Source organism: Anabrus simplex, chromosome 9 (genome assembly GCF_040414725.1).
Source record: "Anabrus simplex isolate iqAnaSimp1 chromosome 9, ASM4041472v1, whole genome shotgun sequence".
In the NCBI taxonomy this organism is placed as follows: Eukaryota; Metazoa; Arthropoda; class Insecta; order Orthoptera; family Tettigoniidae; genus Anabrus; species Anabrus simplex.
In genome coordinates, this window is record NC_090273.1 from 32196396 (window position 1) to 32216776 (window position 20381).

Genomic DNA, 20381 nt, shown 5'->3' on the forward strand with positions numbered 1-20381 from the left:
ATGGGAAATCCAACGTCAGGCTCGCGAAGGAAATGGGTGTATCACACTCAACGATTTCTAGTTTGAATGGACACAGAGAACATCTCATTTATTAGCGAAGACCGTGTGCGACATTGTTGATCAATTTACATTGTTGCTTCTTCTTTCCTAACTTAAAATTCACAGTCATTCGACCGGGTCAGGAATGGAATGAATGAAGCCCCCATCTAGAGGCGATGGTAGGAATTGTGCCGGCTGCCGAAGCCTGTCGCACTCCTCTGGGGCAATGATTAATGAATGACAGACGAAATGATATTGGAGAGTGTTGCTGGCATGAAATATGACAGGAAAAACCGGAGTACACGGAGAAAAACCTGTCCCGCCTCCGCTTTGTCCAGCACAAATCTCACATGAAGTAACCGGGATTTGAACCACGGAACCCAGCGGGGAGAGGCCGGCGCACTACCGGCTGAGCCACGGATCTTTCCTCACTTATTATTTTATATTTTGCTGTCATATTGTTGCTGTACGTAGGTACTGTGTAAACGCTAGAAGTAAAATTCCTCTCAACCTTACTCCACAAAATAACACTGTGTTGCAAATGCAATCTTGAAGTTTAATCTTCATTGTGTTAATTATCCATTTAACTTAAATTTACAGCCTAAAACTTGCAATATGACATTTTTAGCACAAAAAAAAAAAAGCCGGTTTGTGTGACAATTGCCTATAACTACCGAGTGGTTCCTTCGGAGACGTTAAAACCGATTTCGACTGTAGTTACTTTATGTCAATGAATAAAATAAAGAAGACTGAGGAAGTAGAAATTGTGATATCTACTTGTGATCCTGTAAAACACAAACCTAGCACCGAAAATATACGTGGTGAAGAGGATCACAAAACCAAGACCGAAGATTCACGGGGTTAAAAGGAAACAGATTTTGACAGTGACTGACCAGAGCAGTGGTTTCCAATTTGTAAGGGCTCGAGAGCCACATTTGAAACCTTAGGCATGATCGCAGGCCGAACTCTAATAATAGACCAATTTTCATAAAATTCCGTAAACAGAACAGAGGTACCAAAACCAAACCCAAACCAAACCCCATGGTACTACAGCCCTTGAAGGGCGTTGGCCTACCAAGCGACCGCTGCTCAGCCCGAAGGCCTGCAGGTTACGAGGTGTCGTGTGGTCAGCACGACGAATCCTCTCGGCCGTTATTCTTGGCTTTCGAGACCTGGGCCACTATCTCACCGTCAGATAGCTCCTCAGTTCTAATCACGTAGGCTGAGTGGACCTCGAACCAGTCCTCAGGTCCAGGTAAAAATCCCTGACCTGGTCGGGAATCGAACCCGGGGCCGCCGGGTAAGAGGCAGGCACGCTACCCCTAGACCACGGGGCCGGCTCGAACAGAGGTACCAGTATGACATAATCTGCATGGTTCAATTAAAATGAAGGTTTCATCATTTTAATTGTTTAAAACACTATTTTACAATTGCATAAAAGAGTGAGATGAAACATAAACACAATTATGCCCAGGACAACTTAATTTGGAAGAAGAGCGCCCTGCAATGTGAATAGGGATGTATCACGCAAAACTTGTCCGCTAGGCAGCGTAATGGTAGTACCCGGTATGCGCTTTCCGCTGCTCGACTGTTTTACATGAGACTTATATGGAGTATTCCTACATTTGCGATCATCGAAACGAAACTTTTGCTTTAAATGCATTAAAATGGAGTTACCATATTCTGCTAATGTTTTCAACAAGACGCGAAATGGTATAGGTGCAATGACGATTGCGGATTTGGAAGCAGAATTGAAGAAAAGGGGCGAAAAAATATCCGGAAAAATGCAAGAGTTGATTGAAAGGTACCAGTAAGGAATAAATGCAGCAACTCCTTCTTTTAGCGTTTTTGTCAAGATTGAATTCTTAAAGTACAAATAGCATTTTGAAAACATTCCTAATATGGTATGTTTTCTTTTCTTTGCCGGTTATAGGCGTACATAAGGCACGACATTGCTATGACAGCAGTGCCTGGGGCTACATCCAGTACGACTGAACTTCATTTCCGTGTAGCGCACGAGTTTCAGGATTATTGTTTCGGACCATAAGACAAATACCGGTATATACATTTCAAATTTGGAAGTAATGTTCAGGAAGTCTGAAAATGATGGTGCTCCAGTGTCAAATTATAGGTCACTGTGTGATTTAGGTTCCGTACCGCACACGGTGTTATGGCTGTTTTTCTACTTCTATACCTTCTTGCTCTCGGAGTTATTTCGAAGGTACCGGTGCCATACCATGACAATATCGAAGGTACAACGTTCTCCTTAAGTCTTCGTCGTTCGCCTAAAATTATTGAAATAGGTCATATTAACTTTTCAGAATGTACTATATTATTATAAAATTATTCCTTAATTAGTACTAATTAGCTTACTTGCCAGTTTCAGTAATGACATAATCTTCAACTATAAAATGTTTCGTGCAGACTTTGATATTAGGAGTCACTCCTAGGTCCTGCCTACGAATCGCATGCAACCACTTTTTACGGATAGCATCTTGCTTAGGAAACTGATGGTATGAATACGGTCGACCTTGATTTTGGGACATTGGGACACAGCAATAGTCAGACATCACAATTTTCTTGTCATCTTCGTTGTCGTAAAGATATATTAAATCTTTAATTTCAGCATTTAACTAGGTAACTTCCATTAAAAACACATACAAACAAATGACGATCGACAAGCGCATACCGGGTACTACACGTGAGACATCTATCGGTAGTGTTTCAGTACATCCCTATTCATTCGAATTATTTGAAAAGTGGAATTTAAAAAAAAAAAACCTAAAGACAAACTGAGATTAATAATGCAGTCAAAACAAAACGTAAAGAAGGACAATTTCGTGGGAGCAGTGTGAAGGGAGCGATGATATACAGTTGTACGAGCCTAGAATCCCAGCAATGTACTTCCAGGAGTACTTTCCTGAAAATATCTTTGAGTGCGCAGCACTATGTTACCAGCCACTACTACTAATAAGAGAAGATCGAAAAATGTAAACCGCTTCTTACACGAATGTGCCGGCCCCGTCGTGTAGAGGAAGCGTGCCTTCCTCTCACCCGGAGGCTGCGAGTTCGATTCCCGGCCAGAACAGGGAATTTTACCTGGACCTGAGGACTGGTTCGAGGTCCACTCAGCCTACGTGATTAGAACTGAGGAGCTATCTGACGGTGAGATAGCGGCCCAGGTCTCGAAAGCCAAGAATAACGGCCGAGAGGATTCGTCGTGCTGACCACATGACACCTCGCAATCTGCAGGCCTTCGGGCTGAGCAACGGTCGCTTGGTTGGTAGGCCAAGGTCCTTCAAGGGCTGTAGTGCCATGGGCTTTGGTTTGGTTTGGTTCTTATACCAATGACAATTAAAGTATTCATTGTATTTCTTGGCATTCATTGCTTGCTACTCTCCATAAAATGTCCACACTAAGGTTGGCATGGAGTTCAAGAATTGGTATGGATCCTATAACCATTTTTTATATAGGTTTAGACCCAGCACTGACATTTGTGAGGGCTCATTTGGTACCGAAGTTTTTTATGTATTTATTTATTTATTTATTTATTATGACTTCTTTCACGTGGCGAAGTTAGGGCACACGGCCCTCTCTTACACTTAACCACAATACAATAAATAATATTAAGGTTACCTATTACTGATTATACTAATTACACTACTTATACTATTTCCTAAATTAAGCTTAAGTTACACATCCACACAATATGCAGCTTATTAGCTTATTAGCTCGTTACTTCAGTCCTCTTTTCTATCTCACACAGACACTTGCACATACACTTACAATGTACACACTTATCAACTACCCTTACGTTTATATTATATAAAACTAACAGAAACCATTTTTAATTTTACAATTACCAATCACACGCACACAATACACACCAATACACACTTCAATCGGTATCTCTCAACAGGAAGTCTTGGCAAGATATTTTAAATTTGAGGAAGGAGTCAATGCTCCTGACACTTACTGGCAGGGAATTCCAAAGCCTGGATCCGGTTACAATGAAAGATAAGTTTATGTTTTCGTTCTTTTATTTCAAAAATAATCTATTCAGACTAAGTGAATACCTCTTTTTTTTTTTTTTGCTTTACGTCGCACCGACACAGATAGGTCTTATGGCGACGATGGGATAGGGAAGGCCTAGTAGTGGGAAGGAAGCGGCTGTGGCCTTAAGCTACAGCCCCAGCAATTGCCTGGTGTGAAAATGGGAAACCACGGAAAACCATCTTCAGGGCTGCCGGCAGTGGGATTCGAACCCACTATTTCCCGGATGCAAGCTCACAGCTGCGCGCCCCTAACCGCACCGCCAACTCGCCCGGTGGAGTTTATGTTAGAAGTGTGGAAGTTGCTGTAATACCACCTTCATGGTGAGAACCGGCATCTTTTTTACCAAAAATTAAACTGTATGTATGTATGTATGTATGTATGTATGTATGTATGTATGTATGTATGTATGTATGTATGTATGTACGTATGTATGTATGTATGTACGTCCACGAAAAGGAATATTTCAGCACATGAGAAAGAGAAGGGAAGCAGAGGCAGGAAACTTGTTAAAAGACTTGAGAACCTCTTGCGAATTCCCAGACAATTCAAATACTGATCCTCAGCTACTGCGAGTTCCAATGTTTACTCTCTAGTTTGTTCTCTCAAGCAAAGGAGGTGAACTATACCGTTGTGGAACTCGTTCTGGAGCTGAACTACATTCTTCACGATGCGTAGAATAGCATTAAGTGGGGCAATGCTACAGTAGGTTGGTGCGAATCATTTCGACACATAACATTCTAAACGGGGAAGTTAAAAATAAAATTTGGATTTCGGTATAATCGCTGATAAACCATTTGTTGTAGTGGCAGTTGATGAATTAAGAGAGACGGAACGCGGCTGACAGGCTTCTATTTACAAGTGCCAAGTGATACGTTCACCTTCGGAGAGTTGTGAGGTTGATAGAAAAAAACGAAGCAAAGATCTGGTAACTCCAGAGCTCTATTTTCGGAAGCTCTATTTCAAATGGCATACACACATTTTCATTTTATAAAGAGGGCAACTAGCCTCCATGGCTCAGACGACAGCGCGTCGGCCTCTCACCGCTGGATACCGTGGTACGAATCCCGGTCACTCCATATGAGATTTTTGCTGGACAAAGTGGAGGCGGGACAGGTTTTTCTCCGGCTACTCCGCTTTTCCCTGTCATCTTTCATTCCAGCAACACTCTACATTCTCATTTCGTAGCATCTATCAGTCATTCTTATATCACTTTGGGAGTGGTGACCCCATCGTACTAATAGCCTACCGGTATATAAGATTCACTCATTCCATCCCTGACCCGGTCAATGACTGGAAAACAGATTGTAGGTTTTCATTTTCAAAGAGAGAAATTAAACTGGACATGAATTTAATAATAATAATAATAATAATAATAATAATAATAATAATAATAATAATAATAATAATAATAAAATAATAATAATAATAGAGTCCGGATTTTTATGCGTTAGCTGGTTAGAATGCAAACTTTATAAAACAATTAACACGTTCACTCTATACTGCAAAAAAGCTTTGCTATGAGATTTGCATAAACTTCAGGGGTACGGACAATTAGAACCCCTGGAGATTATGTTACTCTCGCTACATTACAGAAGAGCGGGCTAGACTATACTTTCTACCGGCCAAATTAGTTTACCTTCTAACCTATTACTGTCTAAACTGTATGTAAACTCTAATTATTACTGGTTGGTCTTTTGAGTTGAAGCTGGCGGGCTCGATATCGGCTCAGTCCGGTGCTGTTGGAGCATTCTCAGATACGACAGCCTCCTGTCGGTAGACCGACTGTCACGTAAATGAAGTCATGAGGGACAAAATTCCAGCAGCTCGGAGTCTCCGAAAATCATAAAGGAATCTAGTGGAACTTATTATTATTATTATTATTATTATTATTATTATTATTATTATTATTATTATTATTATTATTATTTAGCGAATGGCTTTCAGTGCAAGGAGTGTCCCAGGACATGTTCGTCTCACTTGGTGCAGCCCTTGTAAGGCAGACCCTGCCAACGATGGTGGTTTGGGGGGGGGGGGGTGTATGGTAACTGGGTGTTTTTTTTTTTGTGGAGGACAGTGTTTAGTGAGTTGCAGGGATGTTGGAGACAGTACATTTACCCAGTCCCCGAACCAGATGAAAAAGCCATTTAATGTTATAATCTCCGGCCCGGCCGGGAATCGAACCGAGGTCAACTGAACTACGATGAATATTCAGCCAGGGAGTCGGACCCTGCACGGCAATAAATTCAAGTTTCCCACATCTGGAAGACGGCGTAATCGGAGGGTCTGTCCTTCAAGGGTTGCATCTAGCTGTAATATAAACCTAAACAAATCCGATGGTGGTGCAGTCCTGACTGGACTTGGCCTAACAAGTGACCGCCGTTCAGACTAAAAGCCTGAAGATTACGAGGTGATGCGTGGTCAGCGAAGCCTCCTGGACATTATTCTTAACTCTTTAGACATGGGACGCTATCACACCATCACACAGCTTTTCAGTTGTTTCACGAAGGCTGATCGGACCTCGAACCAACCCTCAGATGTAGTAAAAATCCTTGACCTTGTCAAGAATCGAATCAGCGGCCTCCGAGTAAGAGCGTGTCGTCTCAAATATCCGAGTCTCAAAATATACGAATTTACAATGGCTGTACTGTTTCGAAACACCCTGTGTGAACACAGCATTATCATAATAAGCACAAAGTAATACGAAAAGGTGCGAAAAGGTTCACTGTAGCACCAACCGGACTGCGTGTCCTCTTCTAAAAATGGTACTTAAGTCTTGAGGTGGGCCTGCCGTACAGGCTCGCAAAACCACACACCACAGGCGTCAGTAGACCCACGATCGCCACGAACCTTATTATTGGACTTTTATGTTTTCTTATATATATAAATGATACGAGTAAAGAAGTGGAATCAGAGGTAAGGCTTTTGGCGGATGATGTTATTCTGTACAGAATAATGAATAAGTTACAAGAATGCGAGCAATTGCAACACGACCTCGATAATCTTGTTAGATGGACAGCAAGCAATGGTATAATGATAAACGGGGTTAAAAGTCCGGTTGTGAGTTTCATAAATAGGAAAAGTCCTCTCAGTTTTAATCACTGCGTTGATGGGGTGAAAGTTCCTTTTGGGGATCATTGTAAGTATCTAGGTGTTAGTATAAGGAAATAAATTAATTGGGGTAATCACATAAATGGCATTGTAAAAAAAAAGGGGGGTACAGATCTCTGCACATGGTTATGAGGGTGTTTAGGGGTTGTAATAAGGATGTAAAAAAGAGGGCATATAAGTCCCTGGTAAGACCCCAACTAGAGTATGGTTACAGTGTATGGGACTCTCACCAGGATTAGCCTACTTGATTTAAGAACTGGAAAAAATCCAAAGAAAAGCAGCTCGATTTGTTCTGGGTGATTTGCGACAAAAGAGTAGCGTTACAAAAATGTTGCGAAGTTTGGGCTGGGAAGAATTGGGAGAAAGACGACAAGCTGCTCGACTAAGTGGTATGTTCCGAGCTATCAGCGGAGAGATGGTGTGGAATGACATTAGTAGACGATTAAGTTTGAGTGGCGCCTTTAAAAGTAGGAAAGATCACAATATAAAGATAAAGTTGGAATTCAAGAGGACAAATTGGGGCAAATATTAATTTATAGGAAGGGGAGTTAGGTATTAGAATAACTTACCAAGAGAGATGTTCAATAAATTTCCAATTTCTTTGAAATCATTTAAGAATAGGCCAGGAAAACAACAGATAGGGAATCTGCCACCTGGGCGACTGCCCTAAATGCAGATCAGGATTGATTGATTGATTGATTGATTGATTGCTTGATTGATTGATTGATTGATTGATTGATTGATTGATTGATTGATTGATTGATTGATTGATTGATTGATTGATTGATTGATTGATTGATTGATTGATTGATTGATTGATTGATTGAACCCGGGCACATTTATGCCCAGTTCCATTTTTCAAAATGCAGCTATTGCTTTGTCAGATATGAACAACCTTGGTTATGTACAAATTTTAATCCATTTTGACGGCGTAAGAGATAATTCTGAAAAAAAAAACTCTGTCTCCAGTTTTCTTGGATTTAGCTGTAGCCCTTTTAATTCTTTCCTCTAGTTGACTTCTTCGGACCTTGTTTAGTTAGAGGCACGCAACTGTGAGCTTGCATCCGGGAGATAATGGGTTCGAGCCCCGCTTTCGGCAGCCCTGAAGATGGTTTTCCGTGGTTTCCCATTTTCACACCAGGTTATTGCTGGGGCTGGACCTTGATTATGGTCACGGCCGATTCTTCCCACTCCTGGGCCTTTCCTATTCCATCGTCGCCATAAGACCTACCTGTGTCGGTGGGACGTAAAGCAAGTTGTAAAAATTAATTGGAAACACAGTGCGTCATAATAACTTTCTAACCAATCTACTAGAAGGAAAGATCTAAGGAAAGAAGCGTAGAGGTAGACCTGGGAAGCAATTCCTTCAAGTATCGGTGCAAAACATTGGATGTAGTTCCTAATAATAATAATGTTATTTGTTTTACGTCCCGCTAACTACTCTTTTACGGTTTTCGGAGACGCCGAGGTGCCGGAATTTTGTCGCGCAGGAGTTCTTTTACGTGCCAGTAAATCTACCGACACGAGGCTGACGTATTTGAGCACCTTCAAATACCACCGGACTGAACCAGGATCGAACCTGCCAAGTTGGGGTCAGAAGGCCAGCGCCTCAACCGTCTGAGCCACTCAGTCCGGCGGATGTAGTTCCTACTGTGAGATGAAACGGCAAGCTGAAGACAGAAGACAATGGTTGAATCGACAAGGCATTGCCTTTAGATATTTATTGATTGACTTATTTCTTGCTGATATTTTGATACTGTGTTCCGTCACTTCATGTTCAGATATTTTGAGACGGCGCCAGTAAAGGAGAGGGTCGCTACCCTCACCAGCTACCTACCGTCCCACCTGCTTGGTCTGTAATAGTAACACGAAATAATTCATTCATTCACTTTCATTCATCGAATTAACATATTAAGATTATACAACACTTCCCAAGTAGTACATGTATACAACGAGAAGTGATAAACTTTTACTTCCGCGTGTTACTTCTAAAAGACATTACAAGAACTTGAACAATGGCTGGCTAATCTGTTGATGTTACTCTCCCAACGCCGTCTGGACTTTCTTCCCTTCTTATCGCATCTTGAAGGTGTAATGGTGTTCAGGGAAGTGAAAAGCTACGAACATCTGTTCCCGGTGAGTAGCGTGGAGTAGTGAAGAATGACAGAGCGTTTTCCTTTGAGACCGGCAAGTGGTGCAAGGAGAAAGGCAATTGCCCTCAAGACATAGTTCTCACAGGTTTTTCTTTCGTGGACAATGGCGTCTTACGCGAGATGACATCAGCGTCTGATGACGTCAATTTCTTCCTTTCATTGTAGCAAGTATTTAAGAATTGAATTACAGGATATATATAAAAGGTCTTTCTAGCCATCCCCCCCCCCCCCCCCGGTCACTCTTCCACTCACAAGAGCAGAAAACTTATTGTACAGTCCCTCTCTCACACACACATACACATTAACTCCTTATCTACAAGAGCCAAACCGTTCCTTCCAATACAGCATCTCGGGTTTCTTTAGATTGGTAGCAGAGCTAAGCGGTGCACAGCGTCATAAAATGGTACTCAAACTTTTTGGTTGGCGTAACCCCAAAATCCAATTGTGGTACCTTCGTACCCCCGACGTTCCGGCAGTAGCGGCGACTGGGAATTAAAGTTGCGGCGGGGGGGGGGGGGGGAGAAGTATAAATATATGTTTTGACTCAATTATCTACGATAAAACTTTCACCAAAGGAACAATATTACACAACCATGACAATTACGGTGTGATTATACAATTAAAAATATTTTACCATTTGACTACACACTGTTATGTTTGAGTCATCGGTCCATGAACTGGTTTGATGCAGTCCTCCATGCCACCCTATCATGTGCTAACCTTTTCATTTCTACGTAACTACTGCATCCTACATCTGCTCTAATCTGCTTGTCATATTCATACCTTGGTCTACCCCTACCGTTCTTACCACCTACACTTCCTTCAAAAACCAACTGAACAAGTCCTGGGTGTCTTAAGATGTGTCCTATCATTCTATCTCTTCTTCTCGTCAAATTTAGCCAAATCGATCTCCTCTCACCAATTCGATTCAGTATCTCTTCATTCGTGATTCGATCTATCCATCTCACCTTCAGCATTCTTCTGTAACACCACATTTCAAAAGCTTCTATTCTCTTTCTTTCTGAGCTAGTTATCGTCCATGTTTCACTTCCATACAATGCCACGCTCGACACGAAAGTCTTCAAAAACATCTTTCTGATTCCGATATCAGACTACACACTAAGAAACTGATACTAAAGACTCTGCCACCGGGCGAGTTGGCCGTGCGGTTAGAGGCGCGCGGCTGTGGGCTTGCATCCGGGAGATAGTGGGTTCGAATCGCACTGTCGGCAGCCCTGAAAATGATTTTCCGTGGTTTCCCATTTTCACACCACGCAAATGCTCGGGCTGAACCTTAATTAAGGCCATGGCCGTTTCCTTCCTATCCCATCGTCGCCATAAGACCTATCTGTGTCGGTGCGACGTAAAGCCACTAGAAAAAAACAACCGCGCTCGCGGCAAGCAGATGAATCATACCTCAGTGTCCATAACCTTCACAAGAGATATACAGTCGGACGCTAAAGTCTACATGCGCCCTAAAAATAACACCTCAAGACAAAAGCAATCAAGAAAATATTTTGTATTAACTTTCTGTGTCATAAACAGACGTGTTAAAAACTGAAGAAAAACATATATACTGCATAATTAATAACACTTCCATATACTGACATCTTGAGCATACAAATGAAACGCCGGTCAGGTACAAAAGACAACATACACTGTGATGTTGTTCACTTTCATGCACGATTTAATATTTTGTATTGCCGCCTTTTGCCTCGACCACAGCTTCCAAACATCGAGGCATAGGTTCCACCAACTTTTTTGTGTCCGCAGATGTAAAGTTACTCCACTATTTCACTAAGGCCGTTTTCAGATCATCGTTACTTTTGCTGTTGTATTTTTATCCTTCGCTTTAGTTCTCCCCAAAGATTTTCAATTGGGTTAATGTCTGGTGACTGGGGAGGCGAATGCAACTCTTTTGGTACACTGTAAAGTAGCCATTCTTTTACGACGATGGCCGCATGCCTGGGGACATTGTCTTGCTGAAACATCCAGTCTATCCCTAGTCCCGGCTTCTCCACAGATCGTATCAAATTCTCCTTTAAGATAGTGATATACTTCCATTTATCCATAATGTCTTCAATAAATATTAAATTCCCAACCCAGCTCCAGACATGCAAACCCACACAAGAATATTTCCACCACTATGCTTCACGGATGGGACAAGACGTTACTTCTTTAAACTTCCATTCCTTCTTCGCCCCAACTTTTGCTTCCAGCACACTGGAAGATGTCGAACTTCCTCTCACCCGTGAAAATCACTGTATTCCAAAATATGGAATCTTTACTTCAATGCAAAATTGCAAATTCTAGGCGCTTCTGTTCATTTACAGTGCTTGGTTTCTTCCTTGCTGTTCTACTGTCAAACTCATGATTGTGCAGAAGTCTTCGTACTGTGATGGGATGAACAATATTGCGACTAGTATTTGTGACATCTACCGCCAACTCCGCAGCTGTAATTCTGGAATCGGCATTCACTTTTCTAATGATGTGTCGGCGCTCCCAGTTAGTAAACTTTGGTGGTCGTCCACATCTAGCTTTGTTTTCTACACGTCCTCGATCATTGTAGTTTCTTATTACGGTTTGGACAACTGCATGGCTCCTTCTAATAATTTCCCCAATTTTTCGCAATAACAAGACCTTTTTACTGAGCTCAATGATATTTTTCCTCACCTCCATTGGCATTTCAGTTCTTTTTAGGTCCATGTTACGCGATCGAATTCTGCATTGCAATACAAGTCTACTGTATCAACAAACCGCACAACTGTCACTGTATTCACTGCAACATCTCTCCCACAACTGACGACAGACTCCAAGTGTATGTTGACTTCTGTACCGCAGTAAACATACACTGTTGCATCTTGTCGTACACGATACTGGTCTGACGACCTTGGTTTAAGTTGTTGTGGACGTGGACACGGATATAGAGTTGCACGTATTCAAGCTTGCCAATTAGGTCTTTAATGTGGGCCGGTATCTCGATGTTAGTGTGTTGTTTAGGCTTGTGTACTCGGATACTCGCTGCTGTAGCTACCTGGATCACGTCTACTGGTGTTTTGACTGCCTCGTCAATTTGGGCTGGGCTTTCTATTAGTCCGTCCTTAGTCCTCTGTAGAAGTGCGTCCAGTTTTCGTTTGAATTAATCCCATTTGTCTACTTTATAGTTGAGCCGGCGCTTGGGATTCGTCTCATATTCCTCTGGGTTTGGATTCAGCGTAAATAGCACTGGTTGGTGCCTCGACCCTAGGTCGTTTATTACTGTTATGCTATGCCCTTGATGAATATGTCGCAGTAAGGCTGTGTCTAATATGTCCAAGACCTGCCCTTTTGGTGCTAGAAACGTGGGCTCGCTGGGGGCTGTTACCATATAATCCTGGGATATTGTATGGTTTTACAGCCTTGTGCCTGCTGAATTAGGGCATTCTTCTGTAACACCACAATTCAAAAGCTCCTATTCTCTTTCTCCATTAACTAGGTATCGTCCATGTTTCACTTCCATACAATCACACGCTCCAGACGAAAGTTTTCAAAAATATCTTTCTGATTCCTATATCAATGTTCGAAGTGAGCAAATTTCTTTTCTTAAGAAAGACCTTCCTTGCTTGTGCTAGTCTGTATTTTATCTCCTCCTTGCTTCTGCCATCGTTAGTTATTTTACTACCCAAGTAACAATATTCATCTACTCCTTTAAGACTTAATTTCCTAATCTATTACATCCTGCATTACCTGACGTCGTTCGACTGTACTCCATTACCTCTGTTTTGGACTTATTTATTTTCATCTTGTACTCCTTCCCCAAGGCTCTGCCCATACCATTCAGCAATTTCTCCAGATCTTCCGCAGTCTCAGACAAAATAACAATGTCATCAACTAATCTTAGAGTCTTGATTTCCTCTCCTTGTATAGTGATTTCCTTTCCAAATTCCTCCTTGATTTCCTTCAATACCTGGCGTTTATGTAAATATTGAAAAGGTGGGCGGAGAGGCAAAAATTGCAGCCCTGGGAATGATTTATATATTATTTTAAATTGGAAGGATGAATGAATACGATGAAACCACGGTAGCTGAACTACTGCGCATGACATCCTTGGGGATTATAATAAACAACATGATACATTGCGGGTGGAGTCCTCGGGAAACTGCTACCGAATGGCCATAGGGTTATTAGCTCTATGTTGGCATGTACAAAACTCTGGTGACACATTTTGTGTCTACCCGACAAAATTAAATTAAAATCAGCCACAGATCATTCATGATTAGTTTCTCTGCCATCTGGTAGAGAAAAATCGAAAGCGGAATTAACACAGAGATAGGTTAGATGACATCAACTCATAATGCTAGCACACATAAAAGCAAAGGCCATAAGATTATTACATACAACTTGTGACAATAAAATTTGGTGAATGAATTCAGAACGGTCGATCCGGCAACACTGGCGACACGCAACGCTGCACCTGCGTAGCAGCAGGTTTCGACCACCTGCTCCCAACGTTGTTCAGTTAACCATCGTATCTGTGCCATGTAAGACTTGTTTGACACAGTGCGTGTTTAGTGTGTTGGTTCTGAACTGCGAACAGGAACATGAACGACCAAAAGATCAATGTACAGTTTTGTTTTAAGACGCCGAAAGAAACGCATGCGATGCTGGTACATGTTTATGAAGATCACTGTTCTTGAGATTTGTGTAAGAGTGGTTCACCCGTTTTTGAGGAGGACGGAAAAGTGTTTCTGACAACCGCCGTAGCGGAAGACCGGCGATCGCCGTCAGTGACGAAAACACTGAGAAGATGAAGACATTAATCACGAACGATCGGCAATTAACTGTGCGCATGATATCGGATGAAATGCAGATTAACCGTGAATCCGTGCGACAAATCGTTACCCAGAAGTTAGGGATGAGGAAAACGTCTTATCGTCTTGTGCCACATCACTTGACTGACGATCAGAAGCAGACATGTTTAGAGGCTTCACAGGCGAAACGACGGATGCGACACCAACTTTCTTGAACTGTATTGTCACTGAGGATGAAACCTGGTGTCTCACATACGACCCTGAAACGAAACGGCAAATCATGGATTGACGTTCTCCTGGATCCCCTCGTCGGAAAAAGGTCAGAGCCGAAAAATCACGCATCAAACTCGCTTTGAAAGGAAAGAGATTTGACGATATTCCTGACATCCAACGAAACGTGACGAGGCTTTTGAACACCATCGCAAAGGAAGCCTTCTTGCAAAGTTTCCAGGACATGTATCGCCGATCTCAGCAGTGCATAGTTAGGCGAGGGGACTATTTCGAAGGACAGTAAGGTCACAGTCGTGCATTGTTCATGTATGTTGATAGTACAAGACTATTTACCGAACCTTATTGTCACAGGTTGTAATACATCGTCATTATAGACAGCTATGCCTTTCAGCGTTCAGTCTGCAAGCATCTGTGAATTTACTAAACGTTGACACAATCCTCTATTTGTAACTAGTGCTGTCGTCAGAAACCCAGTCTAACCATCGTCGTCCTAGTCTCCCTGTACTTCTCTTACCCTCCACAACAGAGTCCATTATTCTCCTAGGTCACTTATACATAAGATTATTATTAACACCAAATGTGTCGCCGAAAATCTTTTACGCGTCGACATGGAGTTATTTCCGCACTTCAAAAATCTGACCTCCTCCACCGGCTTCGAACTCGCGACCTTGGAATCTGGAGGCCGGCGTTCTAACATTGATCTGCAGAAGGAGCTAACTATGTTTGAAAACGAGAGCGACCTTCTTGTAGTAAGAGCACTGAAGTGTATCTAGACTATTACCTCTATCGCCAGGCAAGATCAATATACAGCGTCAGGGAAACACCACACTCATAATTTAAGGCCGTATAACTAATGAATTATTGAACAGGTTACATGTAATAGCAGCTGCACGCGCCATCAAAGTCTTGGCTTGGACTATGTGAAGATATCGTCCAATATGTAAACGGTCACATTATCATCGCCTTTGAGAGATACGCTACCATGAGGCTATTTAAATATAATAGAAGTGTCTTGGTAGATCTCTTCTACGGTATATTCCTCTATTGAAATAAACACTGGCAAACTTTCTGGGTTCATGCACCTTTGCTGAAGAACTGAGGAACTTCCACCACCATCAAATCCACAGACAAGCAACTCAGTGTTGAAAACATCCTAGGGATATGAGCTACGAATTGTAGGTAAAATTAAATATAATGAAGTATAAGAATATGTAGAAAATTTTACATATCTGGGTAGCATTATTAAAGGAAGTAATGAAATCGACCCTGAAATTAATAACAGACTAAGTACAGCTACAGCATTTTATCATCAAGTCAGAGAGCTTTTATGGGATGACAGAGTGCCCAAGAAAACGAAATTAACATTATATAAAGAGTATTTCATACCAATTGTGACATACGGACTAGAATCGCTGGTAACTAATAAGAGACAAAATAGTAAGCTCCAAGCAGTAGAAATAACTTTCTAAGAACATCGGTTAAAAATACAAGAAGAGATATAATTCAAAATATTAAAATCGGAGAAGAGCTAAATATAGAACCGTTAGTACAGAAGATACAGAAAGCAAGACTGAGATGTTTGGGTCATGTAAAAAGAATGGGAAAGGAACGGGTAGCAAGAAGGGAATTGGAAAGAGAAGTTAAGGGAAAGAGACCAGTTAGAAGACTGAGAAGAAGGTGGATGGATCAGATTTGGAAAGCATTAGAGAAGCTGGATTGAATGTAGCGGAAGTAATGGAGCAGGAAAAGTGGAAGGACAGAAGGGAGTGGAGGAGGCTTGTTAACCACACCCGGACGACTGGAGTGGGACATTGATGATGTTGATGATGATGATGATGATGATGATGATGAATATATACTTTATTTATTCCTAAAAATTACAGTCCTTTTCTTAACCATCGTTATCTGGTCGATTTTCCTTTTTCTACCATTACGAGCGCTAATGTGAGTCAAAGAGTTTAACTTAAGCCCTTATAACTACATTTGGTGTGAACATTTTTCAAAAAATCAAAAACTGGCCTGAGGGTATTGAACCAGGGAACACACGAGACAGAAAGAATTATGTAAATAAGTTAATTTGGCTGGAATTTGAATCAAGAAGAAAACGAGTAAAGAAACAAGCGATTTTAGGCTGCTTTTCCGCAACTGCGTTTAGGCCAGAAGTGATTTTTGAATATTTTTTGTAATAGTTTGATAGAGCTGTCCAAGACTCACAAGTTTAAACCTTGCCGAGCCCCTTAGCCTTTCAACTTTCGGCACAATTAAGGATATTGCTTAATTTTACGTTTTTTCGTAGTATCGGGGCCCTGCTAAGAAATGTCTTTGACATTAGAATTAAAAAAAAATTGATTGCAGAAGAGCTCCGAAAGAAAAACTTTAATATGGATAAAGAAGTTCCCGGCATTTCTTCGATTAGCAGTTTACGGCGAATCGACATGAGATAGCCTGATTCACTACATCCCACTGTGCGATTCGAGCACCACACAGGACAGCCGCAGGACGTGGAACTCAAGAGACAAAACATCTACGAGCCGGCATTGCCTTTCTACAAAGCAGAAGTACCAGCTTGACAATGTCAAAGTAATGGAGTGCCGGGAGTATCCGAGGACACTTTCTGTATAACGCCCATGGGCGACTGCGCGTCTCGATGTGGAATGATGATAATGATCCTGTCGAATAACACTAAGGGCTGTGCTCAAAGCTTTACGTCTCCATCCGACGGACGGATCCCCATCACCGGCGTCATATGCCCTCGCTCCATATGAACACTCCGAAGAGGTTTGGAATTGAATGGAGGCTTTGTCACGCAATCTAGTGACTGGAAATTGTCACCATCTCCCCTACCCTTCCACCCAACATTCTAGTGGTGACAATTTTTCAATCAATCACCACTGACATTGAGGGAAGCCGCACAGGTGGCAGATTCCCTGTCTGTTGTTTATTTAGTCTTCTCTTAAATAACTGCAAAGAATTTGGAAATTTATTGAACATCTCGCTTGGTAAATTATTCCAATCGCTAACTCCACTTCCTATAAACGAATATTTTCGACCAACGGGACTCGAACCGGGTAACCACGGTGTGAGACCATATGGACTTCATATAGACGATCTTAGCCACGTATAAATTAAATATTATAATAATAATAATTATCATTATTATTATTATTTTGCTATTTGCTTTACGACACGGATACGTCTTATGGCAACGATGGGACAGGAAAGGCCTACGAATGGGAAGGAAGCGGCCGTGGCCTTAATTAAGGTACAGCCCCAGCATTTGCCTGGTGTGAAATGGGAAACCACGGAAAACCATCTTCAGAACTACCGACAGTGGGATTCGAACCCACTATCTCCCGGATGCAAGCTCACAGCTGCGCGCCCTTAACCGCACGGCCAACTCGCCCGGTAAATATAATTTATTGAAAAACCTGCACTAAAATAATAATAATAATAATGAACATTTCTTTCGAAATCAGATACACTACGATTCATATGACTGAGACGAAAGTCAAGTCAAGTACTTACATGCCATAAAGACCTTGGGAGAGTGAACAGTTTCCACCTCCCATAACCCCGTCGTTAAGTGTGATAGAGTGATTAACTGTATCCCGTGATACCTTTGTCTCCAGTAGTACTAATTTCTGATGTGGACGCAGTGAACCCCAAAGCAATACGCCTCCACAAGTGGAAGTCTCATCACTGCACTCATCGAGTCCGTAACAGAGAATCAGACTCTCATCCATCCCGGTAAACCGATCACACCTTTTCCGTCTCGACTAGGGAACATCAATTCTGGTCTTTATTTCTACATGCTGATTCCATTATTCTGCACCTGAGGCTCTCCATTTAGGTGTATTAACTGATTCTGCTAAGGCTGTCAAAATATGAGAAAGAAAGAAAGAAAGAAAGAAAGAAAGAAAGAAAGAAAGAAAGAAAGAAAAAAAGAATCGAACCACGGGAGGAAGAGAAACATTTAGATCTTCTTCGGAGAGAAAGTTCTGAGTGTACTGGTAGTACACAAACACTTCCAGAAAAGCTATCAACTATTTCTAAGCAAGTAGTGTTTTGTATGCTATTAGGCGATATGTGCCTTCACCCATAACATAATGCCGCTGTAACCTACTTTCACTTCCATGTTGTTCTCACTCCCACAATCATTTTACTGAATCTCTTCGGAAACATATAAAGAAAGCTTGACTGTATTTACACACTCTTTAATAGAACAAGACGCGTTGTTTACTTCTGAGGAAAAAAACAAGCTAACGGGAAAAGCAAGCCGGAGAAGCGTTGACAGCCAATGCACGCACGATGTGCGGAATCAACCTGAGAGTCATGTTTCCAGGACACGGAACTGTTACGTCATGCTGATCTGAGGGCAACAAACCCATGCGCGCTTTAACCTCGTGCCTTGAATTCCGAAGGTCGCTGGATCACATCCAGAATCCTTGACATTCCAGCTGACTTGCAGGTATTGCATTCCTGGACGTATGACCACGCTTATAACGGAGATCACGACACTAGGTCGGGCACTGGCAATATATTTCCGAAGTCTTCACTGAAGTAATTGGTCTGTCCTTGTTTTATTCAGCTCGACTTTGTTGAATTCAAGTGCACAATAAATCGGGGACTCTCATTTACTTGCCCGCACTTAAAAAAAAAAAAAAAGAATTTGGACCCCTTAACTCAATTGACCTAAATGAAAATTTCTCCAATTTTATACACGATAATTAGTACGATGTGTCAAATGATTTCGTGAAAATCAACGTTAATATTACTGTATCAACGGCCGCAGCCCTGTTGAAACACCGGATCCCGTGAGATCTCCGAAGTTAAGCAACATTGGGCGTGGTCAGGAGTTGGATGGGTTGCCACGCGCTGTTGGTGAGGGGTAAGGGAATAGAGGTGCGGAAAGGAACTGGCCACCCTACCGCACGTAAACTCCGGCTCAGGAACACCTCTGCGGAGGTTCGGACCTGCCTTCGGGCAGAATAACCCTTACCTTTACCTTACTGTATCTTTAGGATATGTTTAAAAGTAATATTTTTTATTCTAAAATCCCTTATCGTGTAATTTGGACTGGTAAATAAAAACATTTATACGTTATTTAATGTATTTATAATTAAATACTAAGCAATATAATACGACACTATGAATTGTGGTCCTTACTGTTGGCGTGTGGGGCAATGACAAAACAATTTATCCTGAATTTTAACGTAGTTTTCATTAGCCCACTTTTTGCAACTAATGCACTGAATCCTATCGTCAACATACTGTAATACTTGTCACTTACAAAGCCGTCAGATAGCCCCTCAATTTCAATCTCGTAGGCCAAGTGAACCTCGAACCACTTCTCAGATCCACGTAATAATACATGACCAGGTTGGGAAACGAACTCGGGGCCTCCGATTAAGAGGCAGACATGCTGCCCCTTGCACAACGGGGCCGGCCTCAAGTTATAAAATAACTTATTTTAGAATCACCAGTAAAGCTATGAGGAAACGCAATTATCACAATTGTTTCAACGGTCCAAATTTCACGACATGCAAAAATTGTATAAAAAACTAAATAATATGCGAAGTCTTTAAAATTTATTAATAAAACTATGTTAAAACTTACCTAGATATTTCATCAGTACTTGTGTCTGACTCGTTGGCTGAATGGTCAGCGTACTGGCCTTCGGTTCAGAGGGTTCTGGGTTCGATTCCCGGCCGGGTCGGGGATTTTAACCTTCATTGGTTATTTCCAATTGCCCGGGAGCTGGGTGTTTGTGCTGTCCCCAACATCCCTGCAACTCACACACCACACATAACACTATCCTCCACCACAATAACACGCAGTTACCTACACATGGCAGATGCCGCCCACCCTCATCGGAGGGTCTGCCTTACAAGGGCTGCACCCGGCTAGAAATAGCCACACGAAATTTATATATATCAGTACTTGTAAAAGCTAAAAGTTGAAATAACTACTTCACAGTACACTTACTTGTCACCGTATAAGCTTA